The sequence below is a fragment of the Pinus tabuliformis genome, chromosome 9 (assembly GCF_031772625.1).
Source record: "Pinus tabuliformis cultivar Carrire ecotype Pingquan chromosome 9, CPIR1, whole genome shotgun sequence".
NCBI lineage: Eukaryota > Viridiplantae > Streptophyta > Pinopsida > Pinales > Pinaceae > Pinus > Pinus tabuliformis.
Genome location: NC_142307.1, coordinates 1,623,026,873 through 1,623,052,741, shown reverse-complemented (window position 1 = coordinate 1,623,052,741; position 25,869 = coordinate 1,623,026,873). Strand labels below are relative to the sequence as shown.

General features: G+C 36.6%; 1 pseudogene; it reads right to left on the bottom strand.

The window, feature by feature from the left end:
* Window positions 1-4,522, bottom strand: part of LOC149155020 (protein STABILIZED1 pseudogene) — a 107,623-nt pseudogene extending 103,101 nt beyond the window's left edge.
* Between the last annotated feature and the right edge of the window lie 21,347 nt (window positions 4,523-25,869).

The following is a 25,869-nucleotide window of genomic DNA, read 5'->3' as shown; positions in this document are numbered from 1 at the left end:
ACACCAACGTTTTTAAAGCTATGCGCATACAACCACATCAAACCATACTTCCATGCACACCATACAACAATAAAATTTGCTCTAAAAAATAATGTTGGAGCGTTGATATATTTTTCGGCCTTTTCTAAGCTCGATGCATCAATTATAAAAGAATGAACAATTTTGCGAGTTAAAATAAACATGGACTTTGTAGTAGCTTCAAATTTTGTGCAATTCACTTCTAAACATGATCTATTGTCCTCACGTTGTTCGGTAATACACCATACCCATTAAATATCGAGTGTTTCATACACTCCATTCACACTTCAATTTACATGCACACTATCACAACCTCATTCCATCCTTTTACAATGCGCACTAGATATTTCTTGATCTCACACAATCTTCAGCTCACAATTCATATTTTCATACCTGATGTGCGCTTCCTTTATGCATTCTCTCCATACATAAGAAAATTAATTTTCATGCTTTCTACAACATTCGTGATAAGAAGTGTTGTAGGGGGTAAAATTATCAACTTCAACTTTTCAAGATAGTTAACTACCAATTCTCTCTCAGCTCTCTCAGAGTTGAGCAGTCTTTCATAAATAGGAGCTTCCCACAAGTGCGCTAATTCATTCATTTTTCATGACATATGAATTCCCAAATGGTTTAAAGTCTCAAAAGCATCTGAATTAGACAATATTTCATTATTGAGTACCTGTAAAAAGACCCTTCAACATAAAAGGTGTTTAGTTGTAGAAAGCATGCAAATCAAACTATGGGCCAAGCATGCCTTCCACCCCTAATTTACACATCTCCTTAGACTTTGTGCATAATAAAAGCTCTACTAAAGAGAGAAGAGTTTCATTTAAAATTTCCTCTTGAATAACTCTCATTTTTCACATAATATATGGATGTCTAATCAAGTCTAGTTTTTTATACACTGTCAACTTTCCATAATCCTATCTCATGCATAGGTGTACATATCACTTTTCCCTTATGCACACTTGAACAAAAACAAAATGTCCATTATACCAGAATTTGTTTCATAAATATGACCTTCGCATCGAGTTGCAGGAATAATGTTCAAAATCTTCTCCTGAGTTGGTACTTCCACCCTTTCCAACAAATTTATCCTCTCCAACAAGCGATAGAGTGACCCATGTCCTTTTAGGACATTGAAGAACCTCTCTAACTGCATTATGAGAATTCTAGAATTGTTGTCCTCTTCTCTGTTGATAATAAAAATGGGTACAAACATAGACCATCAAGCAATGATCCCAACCATACATTTTTAATAGAGCACCCATCATATGTATGAAGGACTGGAACAAAACTTAGAGTAAATGTGTTCCACTATCGCTGATGAAAATATCAATCCATGACCAAATCACTCCACGAGTAGAGGATTAATTACATTCACACCATTCTCTACAGATTGATTCAACACATGAACATTTTTCAAGAGTAAAAGATTAATTACATTCACACCATTCTTTGGAGATCGATTCATGAAAATCAGATCAACATGGTGTTAAGGACATATTGAAGGTGCTATACCTGCCAATGTTCAGGGGGTATCCCTGGCATGAAGTCCCAATTAGACCTCACACCATTTGGAGAAAGCACCCCATCCAGAATACAACCCGGTTGTTGAAATAGTGGGTTTTAGTGGTGTGCCTTGGCTGCGATGATGTATAGAATGATGTACTCATGACTTTGGTGAAACAAGTGTATAACTCAGTGAAGATTCAATTGCAATGCATGAGAGGTTCTATAACAACAAGAGGGAAGTAAGTGAGCCCCTTAGAAGCTTGTAAAAATACAAAGCTTGAAAGGAACACACAAGCATAAAAGGTATCATAAGTTAGCCTACAAAATAGTTCACAAGATAACCATGATATAAATACATAACAACACACATTCATTAAGATTCATACTAATGCAAACGAATTAGTTCACAAGATTTAGCGTAAATGAAATAAAACATATTGCAAACATAACAAGAATAGTCCTATTATATTCACAACATATGCATGAAAACATGCTAGCTCCGAGCTTTTATCAACGTGAAAGTCCTCAACATACATATACAATTGAAAAACCACTAGCCCAAATAGTGGAACATGAAGTCAACACCTGCTCCTCCAAATAAAGATACTCTCTATGCTAAAGGAGAATCCAAGGCTCTCGACAAAACTCCCTATCTTTCGATCCTAGCAAAAGGCCGGCCCAAACCCCTTTACATGAGTTATGAGGTTATATTTATAACAAATGAGATGACTAATCATCTCCCCTTTATGACTCTTGGACTCCCTCATGAATCTTTGATTTCTTTCAACCACAACCTTTTGACTTCCTTGCAAATGAATTTTCACATCCCACAATTGACACCTAGAATTTCACTTACAAATTAATAGAATATTATAATATTACTCATACCCAAATAAGACAATATTGGGTAGAGTCAAATAAACAAGCCTAATAAGACAAAAATAATGTCAAGATTGAGTTTAGGGAAAGTCTAGCTCAGCCACTTCAAATTGTAGCTTTTTCATCACATAGCGATTCGAAGCTTTATACTGTGTGATGAATTCCCCATATTTTGCAATGAGATCAGGATGGAAGAAGACTCTTGCCTCCATTGCATATGGGTAGATGGTCTTGGAGCCATTTTGCATTTCCTTCTTCAAAAAGAACAACATGGTGTTGATCTTGGTAGGTCCACCAATAAAATTCTGCATATCATCTCTATTAACCTCTATATCTCCATTGGTAGAAATTTACTTGAACTGGTCCAAGTATTCCTTCAGTTCCTGTCTGATCTTGTTTCTTCCTTTAGCTTCGATGAGTGTGATGACTGAATGGATCTTGTGCGACTTCACCATGAAATTGACATTATTATACAACCATGCATAAGAGGCCTGAATTTTAGCAATGAAAGAGTCAATCTGTTTGTTTCTTTGGATAAGCATTCAAACTTCCTCTTTCTCCAGTTCAATCAGTTTCCTTGTCTTCTTTACCAAATCAGGAGGTGCGCCTCTATACTGCATTCCCCACTCATGAAAAACAATAATGGTTGTATGAACAACCTTGAGAGATTTAGCATTCTCTTTACATTTATACTGCATGTCATGCAAGTGAACAACTGCTTTGTGCATGGTGACTAACTCCTCATAGAGGTTCCTCATGGTTTCTCCCAATGTCGATACTTCACCAAGTATGGTTTCCTTGAGTTATTCTAAATACAATTGTGCAGGAGCTTCTTTTGGAACCTCTGCCTGGAGCTGTTGGATCTGTTTCCTTATAGCCTCTAAGTTCTTTGCCATCCGTTTGTTCTCAACCATCAAATATTTTGTATTTAATTTGGAATCTCCTGCGAAGGCCAAGTTGGTTACGGCAATAACTTCTAGATTCTTCCTAGTGTCCATCACAATCACCTTTTCTTTGATAAAAGTAGGATGTGTTAGGTCATTTGGGAAATGATTCTTTCTTTCCTGTACAATCTTCTTCTACAACTCATCAAAAGTTAAACTGTAGATATCCATCACTCACCTTCATCAAGAGGTGTAATCTCCTCTTCCTCACCTAGAGCATTCCTTCTATGGGAGGACGGGGAGACTAAATGGCGATATATTGTGTGCAAGGCATGAGATCAAAATCCTAATTTTGCTTCTTCGACTCTACCTCCATATCCTAGATCGCTATCAGGTCTTCGATTTCTATGGAAAATTCTTTGTCCTACAGTTTCTTGCTTTCTTCTTCAAGTAGCAGACTCTATTCTTATTCTTCGACTTGTTTTTGTATTGATTCTTCCTGTTATTTCTTTCACCTTTATTCTTCTTGTATCTTCCTCTTCTTGTTCCTTCTATTCTTGTTCTTCATTCTATCTTAATTCTTCCTACTTCTTCTACTTCCTCTTTGTTTTTGATGCTATAACCGCTTTCAAGATGATTGGATCTACTTTGAATTTGTGACTCTACTCTTTTGCTGGACTATGCACAACCTTCCTCTTACCCTTATCACACGTAGAATTGTGACTCTGTAATGGTTATTCTTCTGGAGTGGCTTCTTGTTGATGAGTGATATGTGATGTACCTACAAATCTAACTGGTGCACAGGGCTTAGAGGCATTATAACAATTCTTAATCCTTTCCCCCTATGTTGTGGAGAAGGTCCTGCTTGGCCAGTTGAAATGCATCCTCACATAGTGTTTCTTGCAGACACTCTTGGGATCATATGAATAATATTTCATGAGATCGAACTCAAATTTCCCTAACTCTTTTCCCTCGGTCTTTGCAGCTTTCATATTCTTGATCTTGTATGATCCAATTTGCAAAGGAAGAGTGGGACAAGGTGCTTTCTTATTCCTCCGCAAGATTGATAAACTTGTGGAAATATGATAGACCACTTCTTGCATGACCAATTTGTTGGTGGCATACCTCGATAGCATATGTGAAGACTTTTGACCACCAAACACCCTAAGGTAAGTGCCATCTGGTGAGGCAAACCAGTCGCCAAGTTCCGCTACTGCTTCCATTGCCTCTTGGGACATGTAAGGTGGATCTTCCTAAAAAATCATCTTGTACACTGGTATGAGGAAGTGATTAGTCAAGTTTTCCATAACTCCCCGGTAGCTGCACTCTGAAATAACATTGCAGTAAATGTGGACAACATGTTCCTTCAGTGACCAAGACTAATTAATGCGAGGAAATTTTTTTTGAGAACATATTGCATCCAACAAGTAGGAAAACATGTAGAACTTGGTTTTCTTAACCTTAGAAGGGTTCTTCACATTAGTCACATGGATATTTAATTGTTGAGCCAACAAATCCCATAGTTGACAACTTGATGCAACAAAAATGCCTGGACTTCGAGAAAGGTCTTAGTACTCTATTGACCATAGCTACGACAACATAGAACTATCAAGTACTTGTATGCTTTTCTAAGATATTTGGTCTTATAAGTGTTGTTGGTTTTCTGGTGGAATTTGGATGACTCTTTCAACCAACCTTTGATAAAATATTTAGTGCTCAGGTAACTGGTGATTTCATAGAAATGATAATCCATGTAAACTTATGGCAAGGATAAATGATACATAATCTAAAAATCATGTGCCATTAATGAAGCAAGCCTTTGACCACTGGAACTGCTGAGGATCATTCTCTTTTCATCAATACGTGAGAGGATCCACTTCATAATGTTTGCGCAAGCGAAACCGGATACCTGCATGCAAACTTATGCAATCTTGACTTCTAGACATTGATATAAACTTGCCTGCCTTTAATTTTTGCTTTGTAATTAACTATCTTCAATCCATTTTTTACTGTGTGCCATGTGATATATCAATCTTTCTTAATCAAGAGTTGGGTGTCTAATATAACTGGCATGGTGACAGGGGTGATCTCAACTGCTTCACTGGTGCTAGTTTTTATGGTGTCTTTGGAGGCATATCACTTTGCTGCCATGATGACAATAACTAATAGAGAGAGATAACTTCAAAAGTACAATACATGTTTCACAAGATGCACTCATGGCAAACACTATTAGCTCAAGAAAAACATTCTATTCTGTGAGATCAAGACAACAACTCAGAGTCTAAAGGGGAATATTACGTAATTTCTGGACTGAGGATGAGATATTGGGCTCATGAATTGTACATTACACAGTCTCAACAGACAAGGTGGTAGCCAGAGGCTTGAGACTGCGCAATGCGCAGTCCCAGCAAGGCAAAATCACTGATGAGATTGTGCATTTCACAGTCTCAGTGGACAAGGCTAAGGGCTAAGGATTGGCACTGTGCAATGCGCATTTGGGAAATCCAATGACTGCACATTGCAGAGTCCCAGAGGCCAAGCATGAGGCTTGAGCCCAAATAATGTGAATTGCGCAGTTAGAAATGGCAGTTTGATGGCTATGCTTACGTAGATCTACCCAAGAAGGAGAGAGAAAGAGATCAAATATGAGTGTTTGGGTAGGAAGGAATGCATATCGGGCTGAGGGGAAGCTATATCAGTGAAAAATTAGTTCCAAAAACAAGCATGCAAAAGAAAAAATGAAAATGCATAAAACATCCTAGCAACGACCACTGTTAGTGGGAAAAAACAAGAAGTTGATGCGATACTTAGAAAATGTGAATGATATACCTAAAAAACACTTGTGCAAGCTAATACTAATTAAAACAGCAACGACCATGAAAATAAAAAGGCAAAATAGCACTCATAGAAGCAAAAGGGACAAAAACGACAAAAATCAACACAAGTAAAACTTACCCGGTAAAGCGCTGCAAACTTAGCTAAAAGTTCCTTGATCGTTTTGGGAAGTCTAGAGCTTCAATATTGAATGTAGAAATGATCTCTAGAGGCTTCTATTATATATATCTATTCGTGTTAGGGTTTAAGAAGTACATGCCTAAAAGGAAGGTAAAAGCACCACTTGTCTGAAAGAAATAATTAGAACCTTAGTGGACTTAACTGGTCATTAATTTGGAAATCTCTATTTTCTAGGGGTGAAAACTTAACCTTTTATGGGAAATTTTTCGTTCACAATGACAGAGAGGACTGTGCAATCAAGGGATTGTGTAATTCCTTGGCTCAATGGATTGGACATTTTCTAACTAGAGGAAGAGGCTTAGTGTAGTTTCTGAGCTCAATGATTGTCTACCTTTCAATATTGTGTAGTTGTTAACCTCAAGGCCCTAGCACAGTTTCTAGAGACGATGGACTACACAATCCCAAGAGGGAAGGAAGGCAACAGGGAAAGAAAGGATTGTGTTAGAAAATGGTCAGTTGAGATCAAACTAATTAATCACAAGCTCTACATGAAAAAATAAGTCTTCAGAATCAGACATAATAATTAACGAGAGTGAGATATGGGTCCTTGTGGACAGAATGTAGGCTCCAAAATCAAGGTATGGAAAATTTTTTGGATGGGGGGTTGTAGCAGGTACAACACTTGGCGGCACACTAGTAGAACTCCAGTGCTTTATGTGGGTCTTAACTCTTGTAAACTAGGTCTAACTCTTGAGGGAGTATTGTTCATTCATCAATTGCCATAGCTTCTTTACTTTTCTCTAATTAAAGATATAACTCCTTACCATTCCCTTCATAAGCGACACACTAGAAAGGGAAATTCAACTTAGCTATTTCAATTGGGAATGAGGAGTATATAGATATACAGGTGGGACATGATTACCAGAGTCTAGGTTTTCATCTTTAAAGCCGCTCCACTGCCAACAGGCCTAGACAGTATTCAAGTGCAGCCACTTCAGGAACAAAAAAATTGCTCCACTTCCAACAAGCATGGACAGTACCTCAGCAGAGTTGCTTGCTTCACCTCCCTACACAGGAATCCTTTCTCTTATTTGAACCTTTATTCATTTCACATTTTTCTTTACAGAATTGTGCATTGGCACTTATTATTTCATGGGGCAGAAGAGGGATCCTGACTTATTGAGAGTAGAAGAGGTTGTCCCTTCAAAGAAGGATATTTATACACCTCTGAAATACATTCCACTTATTTAAGTTCCCTCCCCTCCTTACTCTACTCGAATTAGCTGACAAGATAAACTGAATAAACATAAGAAACTGATTAGAGAAGAAGGTGCTAGTTAGAGATTCAAGCATCAAAATTCCACTAAGGATTTCTCCGAAAGAATGTATTTTCCATCTAGGTATTATTGATCAAAATACATAAGGCCCATGCAAAAAGTGTTATGAATATAATTTATATAAAATACAAATACAAATACAAATAAATATAAATAATAAACAATCAAAATAATGATTATTTAAATAACCTTTAGTTAAATGGAAAGGCATGTATAAAAGACATGGCCAGTCATGAAGGGGCACCTAGATAGGTATATAAGAAGGCCCTAATTGTAACATTCAATTCATCCTTGTATATTCATCTTATTAATAAAAAATATTACTTACAATACATTGTGTATTTTACATTTTTAAAGCACAACAAGCTACATTTTTGTTTGCTTCGGTGGTATTAGAGCCATTTGATCCTTTGGATGTTATTTGTTGCACAATCTACCATTAAGTTTAAGTCTTGAAATCATGGAATTAAGCGAATCTCATAAATCTACAATTGATTTGTTAAGTGAAATTCGAGAATCATTCCAACAAATAAAAATATCATTTACAGAATCCCTAAAGGCTTTTAAAAGACCAGGTTTAGCACCTACAATAGAAGCTGACATTAATGTCAAAGAGGATTAGCTTGAGCCAAGTGCTTTAACAAAGACTTATATGAACCTTGAATATAAAGAAGATAAATATGATCTTGCTAGATGGAACACTGTTGTAGAAGATGATAAAATTGACATTGCAAGTTGGGAAATCGTGGATTCTGATCTAGTTAAGTAAATATCCAATATAGTTGATTTTTAAATGACAAAGGAGGAAAATACAGTGCATAACTTATCTAGCAGTAGTTGTCATGACGCGGGTCACTTTAAACATTCCTAGAGTGTAAAAGACCCTATGTATCACCTGAATTTAACAAGCCATCCTATAGAAGAGAAGGATTATGAGGAACAACCTAAAGAGGCAGATTGGGGGTATTGCACAAAAGATCAATTAGAGGACCTTTTATTAAAACATACTCGAATGGGACCCTATTCCAAACAATTGCAGCAAAAGTGAATGTAGGGGCCTCAGGATCCTCTATTTCCTCCTATGGATCCACATGATGAAGGTGAGTATACTCTTGTTTTAGACATGGACGGAACATTGCTGATGGAATTGAATGAGGACTAATTTCGAGAGAATAAGGATATTAAATTTTGTGAGGTAGATTTCGTGGTTGAACAACAAATCACAGGGAGAGTTACCTTTATTTCCATGAGACCCTATTTGAGATAGTTCCTCGAATCAATGACGAAATTGTTTGAGATTATGTTAGTTACAAAGAGTTCCCAAAAAAGAGATGACATTATATTGGATAATTTGACAAACAACAACCTCATTCGGAAGAGGTTGTACAAGGATTCATGCACTGAAATAGAATATTCTGAATTGAGGGATGAAGTTCCCTACACATTGGCCAATATTCCCCAAAACAGGGCCAATGTTACACACAATCGGAAATCCATAATTGTATCCAACAAAGTTTTATATTGGACGCTGCCACAGGAGCCACCTACGAATCCTCTGCTTCCACCCAAGGAGCGACACAACAAGAAGAAGAAAACGCTAGTTCTTGGCATGGAAAAAACCCTTTTGGAATACAAGTTGGATTCCACATCAAGAAAAACAATGATAGCTACAACTTCAAGAGGCTCGGAGTGGACGAATTATTGGAGAAGATGGCCGAGTTGTTCGAAATCATCCTCTTCACTGCAAGTGATGTGAAGAGGGAAAACAAGATCATGATGGGTCTGTTCAATCCCCATCACCAGTCCCTATTTTCTCATGACTTGAACATCGAGGCTTGCCTGCACCACTCTAAGATTATTTATATAAAATACCTGTCTCCCCTCGGAAGAAACCTTAGAAATGATTAGAAATCTTGTACAACAATTGTACTCTTCCGGCCACCATAAAAATACATGATTGTACATGATTGTACGAAAGGAAAGAAACGATAGAATAGAAAATGAAGCAAAACAAAAGCATACTAGTCCTACTCCTAAACTAACCCAAAATACGCTAGGCTCATGTAAGATGAAACTTCCAATGTAACCACTTAAGCATAAAATGATCTATATGGGCGAGGGTGTCAATGGAAGGAAATATCATTGAGAATAACAAACGACGAGAAAGATAAAACATGAAAAGCTCTAAAATGTGAAGACCGAAGGCAAAAGAAAAAATACAACAGTAAATCACTTGTAAAACATTCTGCCAATGCATTATGGTGTTTACTCACATCACAACAATTAGTCACATTAAAATATTCTTTCGAACTTTCAAACTTGGTAAACATAAATAAAGTGAAGAACTTTTCTTTCACAAATGTGTTTTCCAGGGATGATTCCTCCAATGATTGAGCGATAGGATCGTGAAGAGAAAGTGAAGGATTTGCATATTGTGAGATAGACGAATATTCAAATTTCATGATCGCATGAAGAGGATTCTCCTGAGAAATGATATCAAAATGATCATAATTGGGACTTACATCAACACTGTGAGAAGCTGACATAACCATCAGTGCAGGCTAAAGTGTCTTGACAACTTGAGGTGGTTCCAAGATATCAGAAGATGGATAATGAAAGACCATTGGCTTTGAAAAATTGATAGTATGGGATACAAAGTGATCACTATATGATTCAATGAATAGATCAAGATAACTGTGATCATAATTTTCTTCATGTGAAAACAAGGAATCCTCCTAATTTGATGAATTGTAGAGAGGAAGTGATTGAAAACAAGAGATTCCGCTCTCTGTTTCTGAAAACTGATAAGATGAGAGATGAGAGAGATTGCAAAGAGAAGGTTTTTCCTCACCATGTTCAAATGTAAAACTGACACTCCACAAGTCTTGAGTATGATTAGAATTAACATTTTCAGAAACTGATTCTTCGAAATATACAATAGGTTTGACAGAATCATGGAAGATGTCAGGATAGTAAGGGAGAGGACAGAAAGGAGAAACATCAACCTTCATCATAGGTTCTTGTTTAGAAATAGAATCCCACACATGGTCGTGATGAATGATATCATAAGTTTCTTGGCTAACACCAACTACATCCCAAAATTTATCCTCTTAAACATCAGAAGAAATGATCAAAACAGGCAAGTGTGACAACTCAAACTCAGGAGGATCAAAGGAAACTATAGGTGGAGGATGGGAAGAAATAATACCACTAGTCAAACCAACTTCGCAATCAAAACTTGTGTTGAAACTCAGAATATGTCAAGCAGGAGAAGGTTGTGGTAAATCAACAGATAAACTTTCAAGTTCTCCAACCTTAACCTGTGTACATGGATATGTTTAATAAGGACAAGACAAAGAGTTGATACAACAACTTCTTGTGTCATAGATTTAAGAGCTCCATAACCAATATATGTTGGGATGCTTTTGAAAGATTCATATTTTGTTGGGTTCATCAAAATATGAACAAGAAATTCAAACTTTTATTTCATAAGATCCCAGTCAATATCATCTTCAGAAAATTCAAAAAAGAAATGAATGAAACGATCGTGAAAATCCTCAAGAGATTCATCAGGTGTGATAAATATACTTGAAAAGAGTGAATGGAAGCGATCGACAATGTGTAAAACCATTCTTTAACATGCGCTTCGAATGTAAGGATGAACAATCCGCAAACAGTGTCTTCACAATGAATTTTATGATGAGTGTAGAATTCAAGAAAACGAGTTGTGTGCTCGAGAATGGTTGTTCCAACCCTGCCATCAAACTTTAAATTTGACAAGTCATGAATTATTCCTGTGGGCACTTTCAGATTCACATTTTTGGAAAAACATGTCGGGGTTAAGATTTGGGAAGAAGCCATTTAATGATAAGTAAAGTTCAACAGACTTCAGAGGCTCAACATATCATCTGGTCCTCCTTCTAGCACTCGAAATGGTGATGGTGTTGGACCTGCCATCATTCAGGGGGTCTCCCCAATATGAAGTCCAAATTAGACCTCACACCGTTTGGAGTAGGAGCCCCATCCAGAATACGACTTAGTGGTTGAAATAGTGGGTTTTAGTGGTGTGTCTTGGCTACGATGAAGCGTAGAATGATGTAATCATAACTTTGGTGAAACAAATGTATAACTATGTGAAGAGTCAAGTGCATATCATGAGAGGTTCTATAACAATAAGAGGGAATTAAGTGAGCCCCTTAAAATCCTGTAATAGTACGCAGCTTGAAAGGAACACATGAGCATAAAAGGAATCATAAGTTATCTGGCAAAATAGTTCACAAGATAACCATGATAGAAATACATAACATCAAACTTTCAATAAGATTCATAATAATGCAAACAAATTAGTTCATAAGCTTTAGCGTAAATTAAATAACATATATTGCAAACATAACAAGAATAATAGATTTTAGGCTTCTGCGATCTGCATTTTGTGTGGTGATGTCTTCCGGAGTCATCGCATTCATGATTTTATGTATCGACGTTTCGAACCAACCTCTGTGGTTCATCACTATATTCACAACATATGCATGAAAATGTGTCAGTTCCGAGCTTTTACTAAAGTGAAAGTCCCCAACATACGTATACAATTGACAAACCACTAGCCCATTAGTGGAACATGAAGCTAAACCCTACTCCTCCAAAGAAAGATACTCTCTCTACACTAAAGGAGAAGCCAAGGCTCTCGACAAAACTCCCTAGATTTTGATCCTATCCAAAGACCAGCGAAAAGGCCTTTACATGAGTTATAAGGGTATATTTATAACAAATTAGATGACTAATCATCTCCCGTTTGTGACTCTTGGACTCCCTCATGAACCTTTGACTTCTTTCAGCCATGACCTTTTGAATTTCTTGCAAAATGACTTTTCACATCCTATAATTGACACTTGGAAATTCACTTACAAGTTAATAGAAGATTACAATATTGCTCATACCCATATAATACTAAACAAGCCTAATAAGACAAACATCATGTCAATCTTGAGTTTGGGGAAACTCCACCCAAACTACTTCAACTTGTAGCTTTTCGGTCACATAGTGATGCGAAGCTTTATACTGTGTGATGAATTCCCCAAACTTTGCGATGGGATTAGGATGGAAGCAAACTCTTGCCTCCATTTCATTTGGGTACATGGTCTTGGAGCTAGTTTGTGTTTCCTTCTTTAACAAGAACAACATGATGTTGATCTTGGTAGGGCCACCAATATACTTCTACATATCATGTATTTTAACCTCTATATCTCCCTTGGTAGTGATTTACTTGAATTGGTCTAATTATTGCTCCACTTCTTGTATGATCTTGTTTCTGCATTTAGATTCGACGAGTGTGCCGACTAAAGGGATATTACGCAACTTCACTATGAAATCCACACTACTATACCACAGTTCATAAGAGGCCTAAATGTTGGCGATGAAAGAGTCGAGTTGTTTGCTGCTTTGGATAAGCATTCGAACTTCCGCTTATCCAACTCAGCCTGTTGCCTTGTCTTCTTTACCAACTCGGGAGGTGCGCCTCTCTATTGCATTCACAACTCATGCACAATAATGATGGTTGTGTGAAAAACCTTGAGAGATTTAGCATTCTATTTACTTTTCTGCTACATGTTGTGCAAGCATAAAACTGCTTTTTGCACGGTGAATAACTCCTCATAGGGGTTCCTCATGGTTTCTCCCAATGTTGATACCTCATCAAGTATGGTTGCCTTGATTTATTCTAAATACACCTATGGGGGAGCTACTTTCTGAACCTCTGCCTAGATTTGTTGTATTTGTTTCCTTGCAACCTCTAAGTTCTTTGTCATATATCTGTTTTGAGCCATCAAATATTCTGTATTTGAATTGGAAGCTCTTATGAAGGCCAAGTTGGTTACGAAAATAGCTTCTAGATTCTTCATGTTGTCCACCATGATCACCCTTTCTTTGATAAAAGAAGGATGTGTGAGGTCATCAAGGAAATTATTCTTCCTTTCTTGTACAATGTTCTTCTGCATCTTGTCAAACGTTAAACTGTATATATCCATCACCAGACCTTCATTAAGAGGAGCAATTTCCTCTTCCTCACCTAGAGCTTACCCTTCTATGGGAGCAAGGGGAGATTGAGTGGTGATCTGCTATGTGCGGGGCATGGGACCAACATCCTAATTTTCATGATATGAATCTACCTACATATCCTAGATCACTATCAAGTCTTTGATTTACTGGGAAAGTTCTTTGTCCTGCAGCTACTTACTTTCTTCTTTAAGTAGTTGAATTTGTTCTTCTTCTTCAGCTCATTTCCATAATGCATCTTCCTCTTCTTTCTTTCACCTTTCTTATTCTTATCTTTGCCTCTCTTCTTGTTCTTCCTCTGCCTTAATTCTTCCTCCTTCTTCTTCTGCTTCCTCTTTCTTTTTGCTGCTATTATCGCTTTGAAGATGACTGGATCTTCTTTGAATTTGTGTCTCTTCTCTTATGCTAGACTATACACAACCTTCCTCTTACCCTTCTCATGCATTGGATTGCGTATCTCTAATGATTCTTCTTCTGGAGTGGCTTCTTGCTAAGGAATGACCTGAGATGTACCTGTAAAGATCACTGGTGCACTTGGATTAGAGGAATTATAACAATTCTTAATCCTGTCCTCCTCAGGTCTGGAGAAGGTCTCGTTTGGCTAGTTGAAATGTATCCTCACACATTGTTTCTTATAGACACTCCTAGGATCGTATGAATTATATTCCATGAGACCGAAGTCAAATTTCCCTCACTCTTTTCCATCATTCAATGCAACTTTCAGATTCTTTATCTTGTACGATCCAATTTGCAAAGGAAGAGTGGGCCAAGGTGCTTTCTTATTCCTCTCGAAAACTACTAATAAACATGTGGAAAGATGATAGGCCACTTCTTGCATGACCAATTTATTGGTGGAATACCACAATTGCAAATGTGAACACTTCTAATGACCAAACACCCTAAGGTAAGTGCCATCTGGTGAGGCAAACCAGTTGGCAAGTTCCACTACTACTTCCACTACCTCTTGGGATATGCAAGGTGGATCTTCCTTAAAAATAATATTGTATAGTGGTATGAGGAAGTGATAAGTAATATTTTCCATAACTCCCCGATAGATGCACTTTGAAAGTACTTTGCAGTAAATGTGGATAGTAGGTTCCTTCAGTGACCAAGTCCAATTGATGTTAGGAAAATAGTTTTGAGCACATATTGCATCCAACAAGTAGGCAAACATGTAGAACCTAGCCTACTTGCCCTTAAGAGGGTTGTTGGAATTAGCCACATGGATCTTTAACTGTTGATCCAATATATCCAACCAATTAAATTATTTCCCTTCATTGACAACTTGATGCAGCAAAAAAGCCTAGACTTCGGGAAAGGTCTCAGTACTCTTTTAACTATAGATATAGCAACATAGAAATATCAAGTACGGGTATGATTTTCTAAGAGATTTGGTATTATAAGTGTTGTTATTTGTCTGCCAGAATTTTGATGGTCTTTCACCCAACCTTTGATAACATCTTTAGTGCTTAGGTAACTAGTGACTGCATAGATATGAGAATCCATGTGAACTTCTGGCAAGGGCAAGTGATACATAATCTAAAAATCATGTGCCATGAATGAGGCAAGCCTTTGTCCATTGGAACTACTAAGGATCATGCTCTTTGAATCAATACACGATATGATCCACTTCATAATGTTTGCGCAAGGGAAAATCGGATACCTGCATGCAATCTTATGCAATCGTAACTTTTAGATATTGATATAAACTTGTCTATCTTCAAGATCTGCTTTGTAATTAGTTGCCATGAATGCATATTTTACTATGTGCCATGTGATATCTGAATATTTCTCAATGAAGAGTTGGGTGCTTGATAAAACTGGCATTGTGATATGGGTGCTCTCAACTCCTTCACACGTGCTTCTTTCTGTGGTGTCTTTGGAGGCAGATCTCTTTGGTGCCATGATGACAACAACTGATAGAGAGAGATAACCTCAAAAGATACAATACTTGTTTCACAAGATGCACTCATGGAAAACACAATTACCTCAAGCAAAATAGTCTATTCTACAAGATTAAGACAAAAATTTAGAGGCCGAAGGGGAAGATTGCGCAATTTCTAGACTGAGGGTGAGAGATTGGGCTCATGAAACTACAAATATTGCAATCTCAACAGACAAAGTGGTAGCTAGAGGCTTGAGACTGCGTAATGCGCAGTCCCAGCCAAGCTGACCGAAGGAAGAGTTTGTGCATTCCGCAGTCTCAGTGGCTAGGGATGAGGGATGATGCTTAGAACTGCGCAATGTGTAGTTGGGTAAGAAAATGACGAAGCATTGTGCAGTCCCAAAGGCCAAGCACAAGGCTTGAGCTCAAAGAATGTGAATTGCACAGTTGTGAATGGAAGTTTGTTGGCCATGCTTGCACATATCTACCCAGGAAAGAGAGAGAAAGATATCATATTTGAGTGTTGGGACATGAAGGAACATATATCGGGTTGAGGGGAAGCTAGATCAGTGAAAAGTAAGTGCCTAAAATAAACATGCAAAAGGAAAAATGAACATGCATAAAATGTCCCAGCCATGGAAACTACTAGTGGGAAAAAACCAAGAAGCTGATGTGACACTTAGAAAATGTGAATGAAAGTCTGAACCAACACTTGTATTAATAATAGTTAAAAATATAATAATGATGAAAAGAAATATTCAAAATAACATTCATAGAAGAAAACGCGACAAAAGCGATAAAAAAACATAAAAGCGACACATGAAAAACTCACCCGGTAAAGCACCGCAAACTTAGCCGAAAGTTCCTTGATCTCATTGGGAAGGCTAGAGGTCAAATATTGAATGTACAAATGAGCTCTAGAGGTGTCTATTATATAGATCTAGTAGGGTTAGGTTTTATGACGCACTTGCCTAAAATCAAGGAAAATCTACCACTTGTCTGAAAGTCATAATTAGCAACTTAATGGCCTTAACCAATCATTAATTAGACAAGACCTATTTTCAAGGGGTGAAAACTTAATGTTTCCTAGAAAGTGTCCGTTCACACTGACATAGAGGATTACGCAATCAAGGGATTGTGCAATTCCTTGCTTCAATGCATTGCACAATTTATGACTAGATTAAGAGGCTTATCACAGTTTCTAAACACGGTGACTTCCTGCTTTTCATCATTGTGCAGTTGTGAACCTCAAGGCCCTACGTAGTTTTTAGAGATAGTGGATTGCGCAATCCCAAGAGGGAAGGAAGGAAACAAGTTCAAGATCAAAGAAGGAAAGGCTTGTGTTAGAAAATGGTCAGTTGAGATCAAACTAAGTCATCACAAGCTCTACATGCAAAAATAAGTCTTCAAAATCAGATAGAATACTTGGTGACATTGAAATATGGTCCTTGCAGAAATAAGGTAGGCTGCAAAATCAAGGCATGGGAAAAAATTTGACGAGGGTTGTAATAGCTACAATACGACCGATTCAAATTGATGTGGACCAAATCTTCCAGATAAAGTGCATGTGGATTTCTTTCTATACATGCCATTGCAACCAATAAACTTCCATAAGCTCTGATATTATTTTTCATACACACAATATTTTTTCCACTACACATACAAATCAATTTAATGTTAATGTGTTCACATATCCCATGACCATTGTGCACCAAAGCGGCCCTCAATTGAATCTACTTAACAAAAACTGTTACACAGTAATTTGTCACCATTGGTCATCTATCCACAGCGGCTTTTCCGTACGTTGGAGGACGCATTTCGGGACCTGTGAGCAGTGACATAACCTAAAAACACTTGCATTATGTTCCCCTGAGTATGTACTTCATGTTCCCTGAAGACACCTTCTGCAAATTATCCCTGAAAAGTGCCCTTTTTCCATTGGCGCAAGTCCACAGTGTCTTACCCGCGCCAATCACTGAGATCCTCAAAAGGGGGTGCGACCATTGGCGCTCTGTCTTAGAACAACACCCGCGCCAACCAAGTTTGGTAATGATTTTTGACAAACGCGCGCCCATATGTTTTTTCCCTTCAGATCACGAAGTCTTTTGAGGATAAAATCCATCTGATAGAGGTCGAGAGTCATCATCTATCCTTGACATCTATCCACAGTGGCTTTTCAGAGATAATGTCAATCCACAATGGGTGTCCTGGTGCATTGAATCTTCCTCCCTTCTCCATCTATAAAAGTCTGTCCTCATGCATTAGACAAGCTAGTTTTTGAGTAATGCTAGTTGTGATTATGCTTGTCTTGAGTGATAGTAAGAGTCTTGAAGCATAGAGAGGTTATGCTGCCGGAAATCTGAGAGAGAGGAGGTCTATTGCAAGGCATATATAGCTGCTCGCCCAGCCAGAGGAGAGGTTCAACGTCAGAACCTTGGTTGTATCTTTCTCTGCCTATTATTCATTAATAAACGACTGCTGTTATGGTTCCAATCTCATTGTTTATTATGATGATGTTTGATTTATTTCCTTTCTGACTGAAATATAGTTGTACTTTGGTGGATTTTATGCTTGTATTCGCTTCGTTCTTTGCATGTGCAGGTGTCCGTTCGCGAGGATCGCAAGGATTGTGACCTGCTGGAGCAAGGGAACGGGAGTATCAACTCTGCTTCGACATTAGCGTTGGACTCCAGGTTGGTTCTCGTAATCCACTTTTCAGTATACAACTAGGAACTTGCATAGTAGCGTGAATTGATTGTTGCTAGACCCATTTTGGGCTAGTGGGATCGCCTCTGTCCGCAGAGGGGATTTACCTATCCAACAAAAACCATGAGTAAATTAATTGGATTACGCCTAAGGTATATATATTCTTATTTTTTTTGTTTGCTTCAAAGAGCCAAGCACACTTTAATACAATTCTCTAGAGACATAAAGAATTATTGAACGAGCTTAGTTTTCAACATGAAAAATATTCGAATGGCTCTACATTTGAGCACAACTTGAAAAAATATTCTGCACACTTGTGCAATTTTTATTTTTTAAGATGCTAACCATCAATTCCTATGTGTAGGTAGCCAATTACATTGCACTCCTGAATGAATCCTCACTAATTGTTGACATTTTATTTGTAATCATTATCCATTTTTTGCAGCTTATAGTTGCACTCATTGGGATTTCAACATGATTTTGCTTCCAAACTGTCATTGGTCTCTAATTTCTCTAGATCGCATCAACAACAAAGTTAATAAAATAATATTACAAAATTATGATCAAGAGATATAACATATCATGGCCTACATATTCTCACAAAAGGTCATAAATAAAACATACTATAGCTCAATTCAAACAATAAAATTGAAATAAGAGAAATATTTTACATTGAATCAAATGCTACTGAAGACACACTATTTTCTTGGACGAGCTCCCCATGAGCTTAGGTTCCTTCTCCTACATGTTCCCCATGAGACTGAGCTAGCTTCAATTTCTCTTTGAAGTCTATTGATGCTCCTTCTGTTTCCAAACCCTAATATGCTTCTTTCTGGTTTGACCTCCTTTTGTCTTTTATTTTCTTCTCCAATTTTTCTTTGAATAAAATTCTTCTTTTGACTAGATTCCCTAAGATTCGCTGACAAATTACGATATTTGGCCATATGGCCAAGATTGTCACATGTAAAGAATCTAATGTGGCCAAGGATTTATGGTAAAGGCTCAGGTATTTTGTTGATCATCCTATTCTTTTTCTTCTCCTTTACATCAACCTTGCAATCTATATATTTATGCCCAAAATCGTTACAAAAATAAAAATAGCAACAAAAGAGATTTTATACCTGAAGATTACTGAGAGCGATCTTTCTTGATTGGTTTCTTGAGAATGCTCCTTATTCAACATATTGTTTTGATGAGAATATTTGATCTTTTTACTCTTGTAGTTACCTAAAATGTGTCCCTTTTTTTTGGCAGCTGAAACATCTAACACTTTTTCTTGACACATTCTTTGGCTCATAGATCTGATGTTGGTTCCCTTTCTTTCTATTACAAGCTTCTTCTTTAGGTTTTTATTTTTATTTTTTCTTCATTAACTCCCTTTGAGCTAGATCTACTATTTTCGAACTCTTGTCTCACTGAAACCACCTCAACCTTTAGTTTTTCACAATGGTTGATTTCATATTTGAGCTGGATGTCAATCTCCTCTTCATTTCTACTTGCCTCCTCCAACTGAATTTGTAGATCTGTAATTTCTTTCTTGAAATTATACTCGCTTCCTCCAAGTATTTGGAGAATCTTTTTCAAATCTTCGTTTTCTAATAAAATATTTTCTATTTTGGCCAATGCTAAGCTAATATTAACTTGATCTTCAACTAATATTTTCTTTTCTCCATAATTTCTCCATATTTCTTCTACATGCAGTGCATGGAACCTATCATAGATCTTTCTTGCAGTCTTGAGATCTATTATTTTCTCAACATCTAGATCTTGAAGATTATCATATATTACACATCTAACCTATGCATTCCATAACTAATCTTATTTTGAAGGGGGTTTATCGCCATATCCATTTAACACCATCTTCCAAACTTTAGTTACTCAAGGAAATATTTCTAACTTTACCTTCTCTCTCCATGTTCAAAATTTTGTAGCATTGAATAGTGGAGCATCTTGATAACTCATGATTCACCAAAATCCATCTTCTAGCGATTAAGCTCCAACAAAAGGAACCTGCTCTAATACAACTTGCAAGGATCACAATGTTCGATACACCAAAACATGCAGGTGTTAGTAAACAAACACATCACCATAGTTAACAGATCCACAAGAGGCGGTTAATCCCATGTTGCGAAACACATGGGGAGTGTTGGTTTATACAATGTCCAACAAGAAGTCCTTTGTTTTAGCGATGGACTCCCCTAAGACTATCAGTTGTAATAAGAATAAGCCTTGAGCAATGATCTGAATGGGAAAATAGTTTTGCTATACTAAATTCCTCTTCAGAATATGTAAATGTGCTTAAGGATTCATGAGGTTAATTGCAAATTTAACTATGAGTTTTTGAGTGTTTTTATGTAAATTGTATGTACAAAATAACATAAACAAATGACTAAACAATAACATATAACAGACATGAACATGGCCAAAACAGTATCACAACATCACATTATGAAGGAGTTCATCCCGCCTGGGCTACGTCTCCTTGGTCCAGCGTCAATGGCGTGGCCCTCTCTATTATTCTAAAAAGTGTGAAGACATCAGTTTACAATGCTGAAATAGCTCTGAAACCTGTCCCAATGGCTCCAGAATGCCCAAAAATGCCTATCTAGCCTCTTTCTGCTCCCGATTTGGTAAAAAATTGAAGAAGTTATGGCTTCCCCAAGTCTTTATGCTAATTTCACTGCAATTTCCCCAAAATCTGGCACCATCCTACAATTTCGCCCTAAATTGTGCTAACGGAGCGATGATTTCGTCGATTTCCGGGCGAAATTGTTGGACACGTTAAATAGCCTATAAAACCTTAAATCCAAATTTTATGGCCATATGGGGGCCATGTGCCCAGGTCTAAGGCCAATGGCCTGCCCCTGCCGGTCGAGCCCCTGCTCCCCTCGGCCGGTGGTCATGCTGGGTGGCGCGTCCAAGGGCTGGTCGTTTCCCCAGAGTGCGCACGACATAACATTTAAATAAATGCCAAGGACTATACATATTAAGAACTATTATGTTGGTGCGTTGGTAGGAGATTTGGCTTGTCGCTTTGTGGTCACGGGTTCGACCCCCACTGTTCTAGCCTAGACCTTTAACAAACTTTTGGTGGCCCCCGAGCTACCACGTGGCGGCCTTTGGCTCGTCCACATGTTAGCCTATTGTTGTCCACCTTCCAACCAATAGAATTAGTCCAAAACTGAACCAATCACATCGTGCCACTTGGAACCACATGATTCGCCAAAGCCCCATTGACTAGTCAACCCTGCCACATCAGCCTACATAGTCAGCACCACATCAACAATACGAACTGTTGACTGGGCTCTCACATTTTGCAAAAATTCGCCTGTTTGCGAAAGCGAACAAAACATGATTATGGGAGCATATGATGTTCGTTTTGCACGAAATGAGTTGCGCTAGATTCAGGATGACGAGAACTATGCATTATTTTAGGTTACATACCAATCCAACAACTTTGAATTTTGAGCTAAATTTTGAGCACCTGATCAAGCAAGAAAAAAGAGTATCATCCCAACTGATTCTGCATTGCAGGTAAAACAAAAAGGAAGAAAGAAAATTTGGAGAAGAAGGGAAGGGTAGCAAGTGAAATGCAATCCACCCTAGTGTGGTCAAGAAAACGATGACCAACGACCTAGAGTATGGATATGATTAGGTCATTGAGCAAATGAGTGCAGGAATAAGTTCCACAACTCCTTGAGGGAATCCAATTGAAGAAGAAGACTTACTCAAAGGAGGTTGAATGAGAGATTGGTAGGATTTATCCTTGTCAAAAAGCAACAAATGAAGGCATGGAAGAAAAAAGAGGATAATCTACTTAGGGGGAGTAAATCCTCAGTTTCTCTTCATTAAAAAGAAGAGGATGGCTTCAAGTGAAGCCAAATAAATTAGATTTGAACAACCAGAAGAAATATACAAAAAGATTCATTTGAAGGATTGAGAAGAGTGGTGTGCTAAATGGGCATAAATTTAAGATGAGGTCCACAATATCAGCACTCAAGCTGAAGCAAAGAAGGAATATGGCTGGAGATCAAAGAAGAGAAGAGTGCACAGACTCAGGGGAAGTTGAACAATCAATAAAATTAGGCATCATATTTTAGTTTGAGGAAGAGAAGATTGCTCACGAAATTAAGGGTTTGCATATCTTTTATGAAACACTCTTATTTTGTTTCAGTAGTAGATCTGATTATGCCTAGTAGCCATAAGTTCATGTAAACAATTAGTTTTTCTCTGCATATTCTCTAGTTATCAATTGGTATCGCTATGTCACATGGTAGCCTTTGGTCCAATTGGAGTAACCTTTTGTAGAATGGACATCTTTTTGAGAAGAAATTATTAGAGTTTGCCATAAACATTATCCAATTGGTATCAAATCATTGGTATAATTAGTGTTACATAAGCATCAGTCCCTATTTTGAGTAGATTGATCTCAGGGGAAGAGAAGATGATGACTAGTATGCTAAGAAGGTGTGATCATAGTCACTCAAGCAATAACAATAGTGGAAGAGTAAGCCAAAATTTAATCATGAACAATTGGTATCAGCAACAACAACTATACGATTTGCAGTATGGATTGATACAAAGATGTATTGGAAGATATAAGTGATCAACCACTGTTCCTCATAAGAAAAGTCAACAGTCATAGAGTGTCAAAAATTGGATGGGTATCCAAAAGAGATAGCATATCAAATATATATCCAACACTCTAGAGACGAGCAACAACCGTTGAGGAGGGAGTTAAGCTAGTAAAGGGGAGAGTGAGAAAAAATTCAATATTCATAAGGAGAATGCTCATCAGGAGAATGATGAATGTAACCCTTGCCCATTGATGTCAAATGGGTAGAGAAATACATCAACCACTAGGGGAAAGAGAGACATCATTGTTTCCAACAATGCCAACGGGGGAGATTGTTGGCATTTATGTCAACCTTTATGCAGTGATGTCAACCCTAGTGCATGGTTGAGTTTATTGTGTCAAGGGAAGTGTTAGCATGGTTATGTGGCATTGATTGAGTATGATGGTTGTTACAGTTGTATGTAATTCCTTTCCTATCTAGTTGGAGTTAGAGCCTTCGTCAAAGTATTAAAGGGAGGTTATATATTTGAAGTAATTTCTACCTCAAAAAATCATATCAGATGTTCATGATAATGTCACAATTGGATAGGCCTCAGATAGACATTTTCAATGATATATGGTACCTTGAAAGCCTCCAAAGGATGAAGGAGTTATGGCTAGTTAAACTATTGGCAGGTTTCTAAGCCTCAAGGTTCAAGGGGTTCAGGTATTTGGAAATTCAAATATCAACCCATGATGATGGGGCCTAACATGATGGTTATGTGGAAAAGAGGAGAAGAAATCGAGATGCATTGGATGGTTAACCTATTGACTCTAATGAAAGTCCAAAAATATGGAACTTTTTTTAATGGACAGTTTTTGTAAAATCCCATATATGAATGTTGACCAAACCATCTGAATGGTAGTAGTAGATTCAAAAATCCATAAAATAAAAAATATATATATTTAAACTCAGAGCCCAATATTAACTAGGTAGGCGATGTGCCCAACTTACAAACATGGCATGACATAGTGTTGATATGTGAACGCAGGTCCACCATCTATCTTCCATGTGTTAGATGACATGTTGTAATGAGGTGGTGCCACATGGCATAGGTTTGACACATGTAAATTTGAGCTCTTTGGGATGGATAAATGTAAACTACACGTGTGCTAAGGGTGAGAAAAAGAAGGAAGGTATAGAAAAAGTGTCATATGCTTGTGAGGTTTCTGAGCCTTATTTATGTAATGGTGTGCAATATTGCACATCTAGTTTGAGTTGTAAGGAAATACATGGAAAATATGATAGATCATTGGATAGATATCAAGGTTGATCCTTATGTACCTACAGGGCACAGTAACTATATAATAGTTTCTATCAATGAAACAGAAGCAAGAAGCTTCAAATGCATGGGTTTGTTAACTGAATACACTAGTAACATGGATGATGCAAAGTCCACTAATACATATATATTTATAATTTTTGAAGCAATAGGCCGTTGACAGAATAAGAAACAACAAGTGGTATGGATGTGGACAATGGAAAGTCCATTAGTGCATATGTATTTATGATTAGTTTCTTAAACAAGTAATTACACCTTCTACCATTAAAACAAAGCACATTACAACTTTAAAGGTTTAAAGGAATGTTGTTTGGTTACTTTGCAACATACTAAACTTGAAAATAAGGTTATTCTTATAATTATGATGCAATTGCTTTAGAAAGAACTCATAAATTAAATTCTAGATATAGTAAATTCCATTAAAATAGCTATACTGAAAAACACTTAAAATAATAAAAAAAATATTTAACTAAAATAATGATGGGGGAGAGAATTAGTATAATATAAAGGTCAAATTAAGGATAAAACCTTCATCAATATAACTCTCAAATAAGAAATTGCAAAAATATTTCAATATTTTTAAATTATGCTCCTACCTTTTAAAAGCAAAAGTTATTTACCATCACATGAAAAGTTATTTAAAGGCTATTATAGTTATTTGCCATTGGTATTTCTTATTCCAAAGGTAACATCTTTTTTATTAAAAAAATAAAAAAAATTATTTATTAAAATAAAAAAATATATTTTATTATAGTATATGTTTTATTTGGAGTATGTTTTAAAATTGTTTTTGTTTTGTTAAGCGTTATTCTTTCTATATAAAAAATATGATTTAGAGAAATAGATATGTAGTAAGAGAGAAAACCCACCTCTTTATAAATTACCAATTAATAATTCCAAATAACATGCTACTCAAATATATTATATATTATTTCTAACATTTCACAGAGTTCTTATTGTTATTGTGTCAACGTATGTGGCAAGAAATAATCAGTATATTCATATTCTTCTCTGGAACGGGTCATAATTAATTAATACAGAAAAAACAATTATAAAATGATCTGAATTGAGAATCTATTTCCAAATAAAATCGTTTAAGCATTATTTAATGTAAAGAATGATTTGAAGGTTACTCGATCTTATCCCAACATTTTCTGGTAAGGTAGATAAGCCCGCTTCCCATGCGACAGGAAACATATCTTATCCGAACATTTTGGTGAGGTAGATGAGCACCAATGAAAAAGGTCAAAAAGAACGTAAAGAAAATACTTTTAACATTACTCCTTTTTAAATGGAGTTTATTATTTTTATATAATTGAAAAAAATATCATAATTTATGAGTATTAATTTTTTTATTAATGTGTTAGGTTTATATTTTTTTGGTATAAATTTATGAAGTTAGATTAATTAATTTGTGTGAGGTTTAAGTTTTTATCTAATTTTAAGTTTACATTTTATGGGAGTATTTCTAAATAAATAACTTCTAAATTTTTATGATAATATTTTATTTTTCACAAAACAATTCTAATAACAATACCATATTTTGACATATAATTTTTTTTTCTCTTTAATATAATTACTAATCTATACATAAAACTAGTACAGCCACATTAAAAATATTAATGTGGTTATATAGCCAATGACTTCATAAATATAACCAGAAAAACTATTGTAACACAACTAATGGTTTACTAATGCACACAATTACCTAATTAACCATGTATAAAAAGGTTATGAC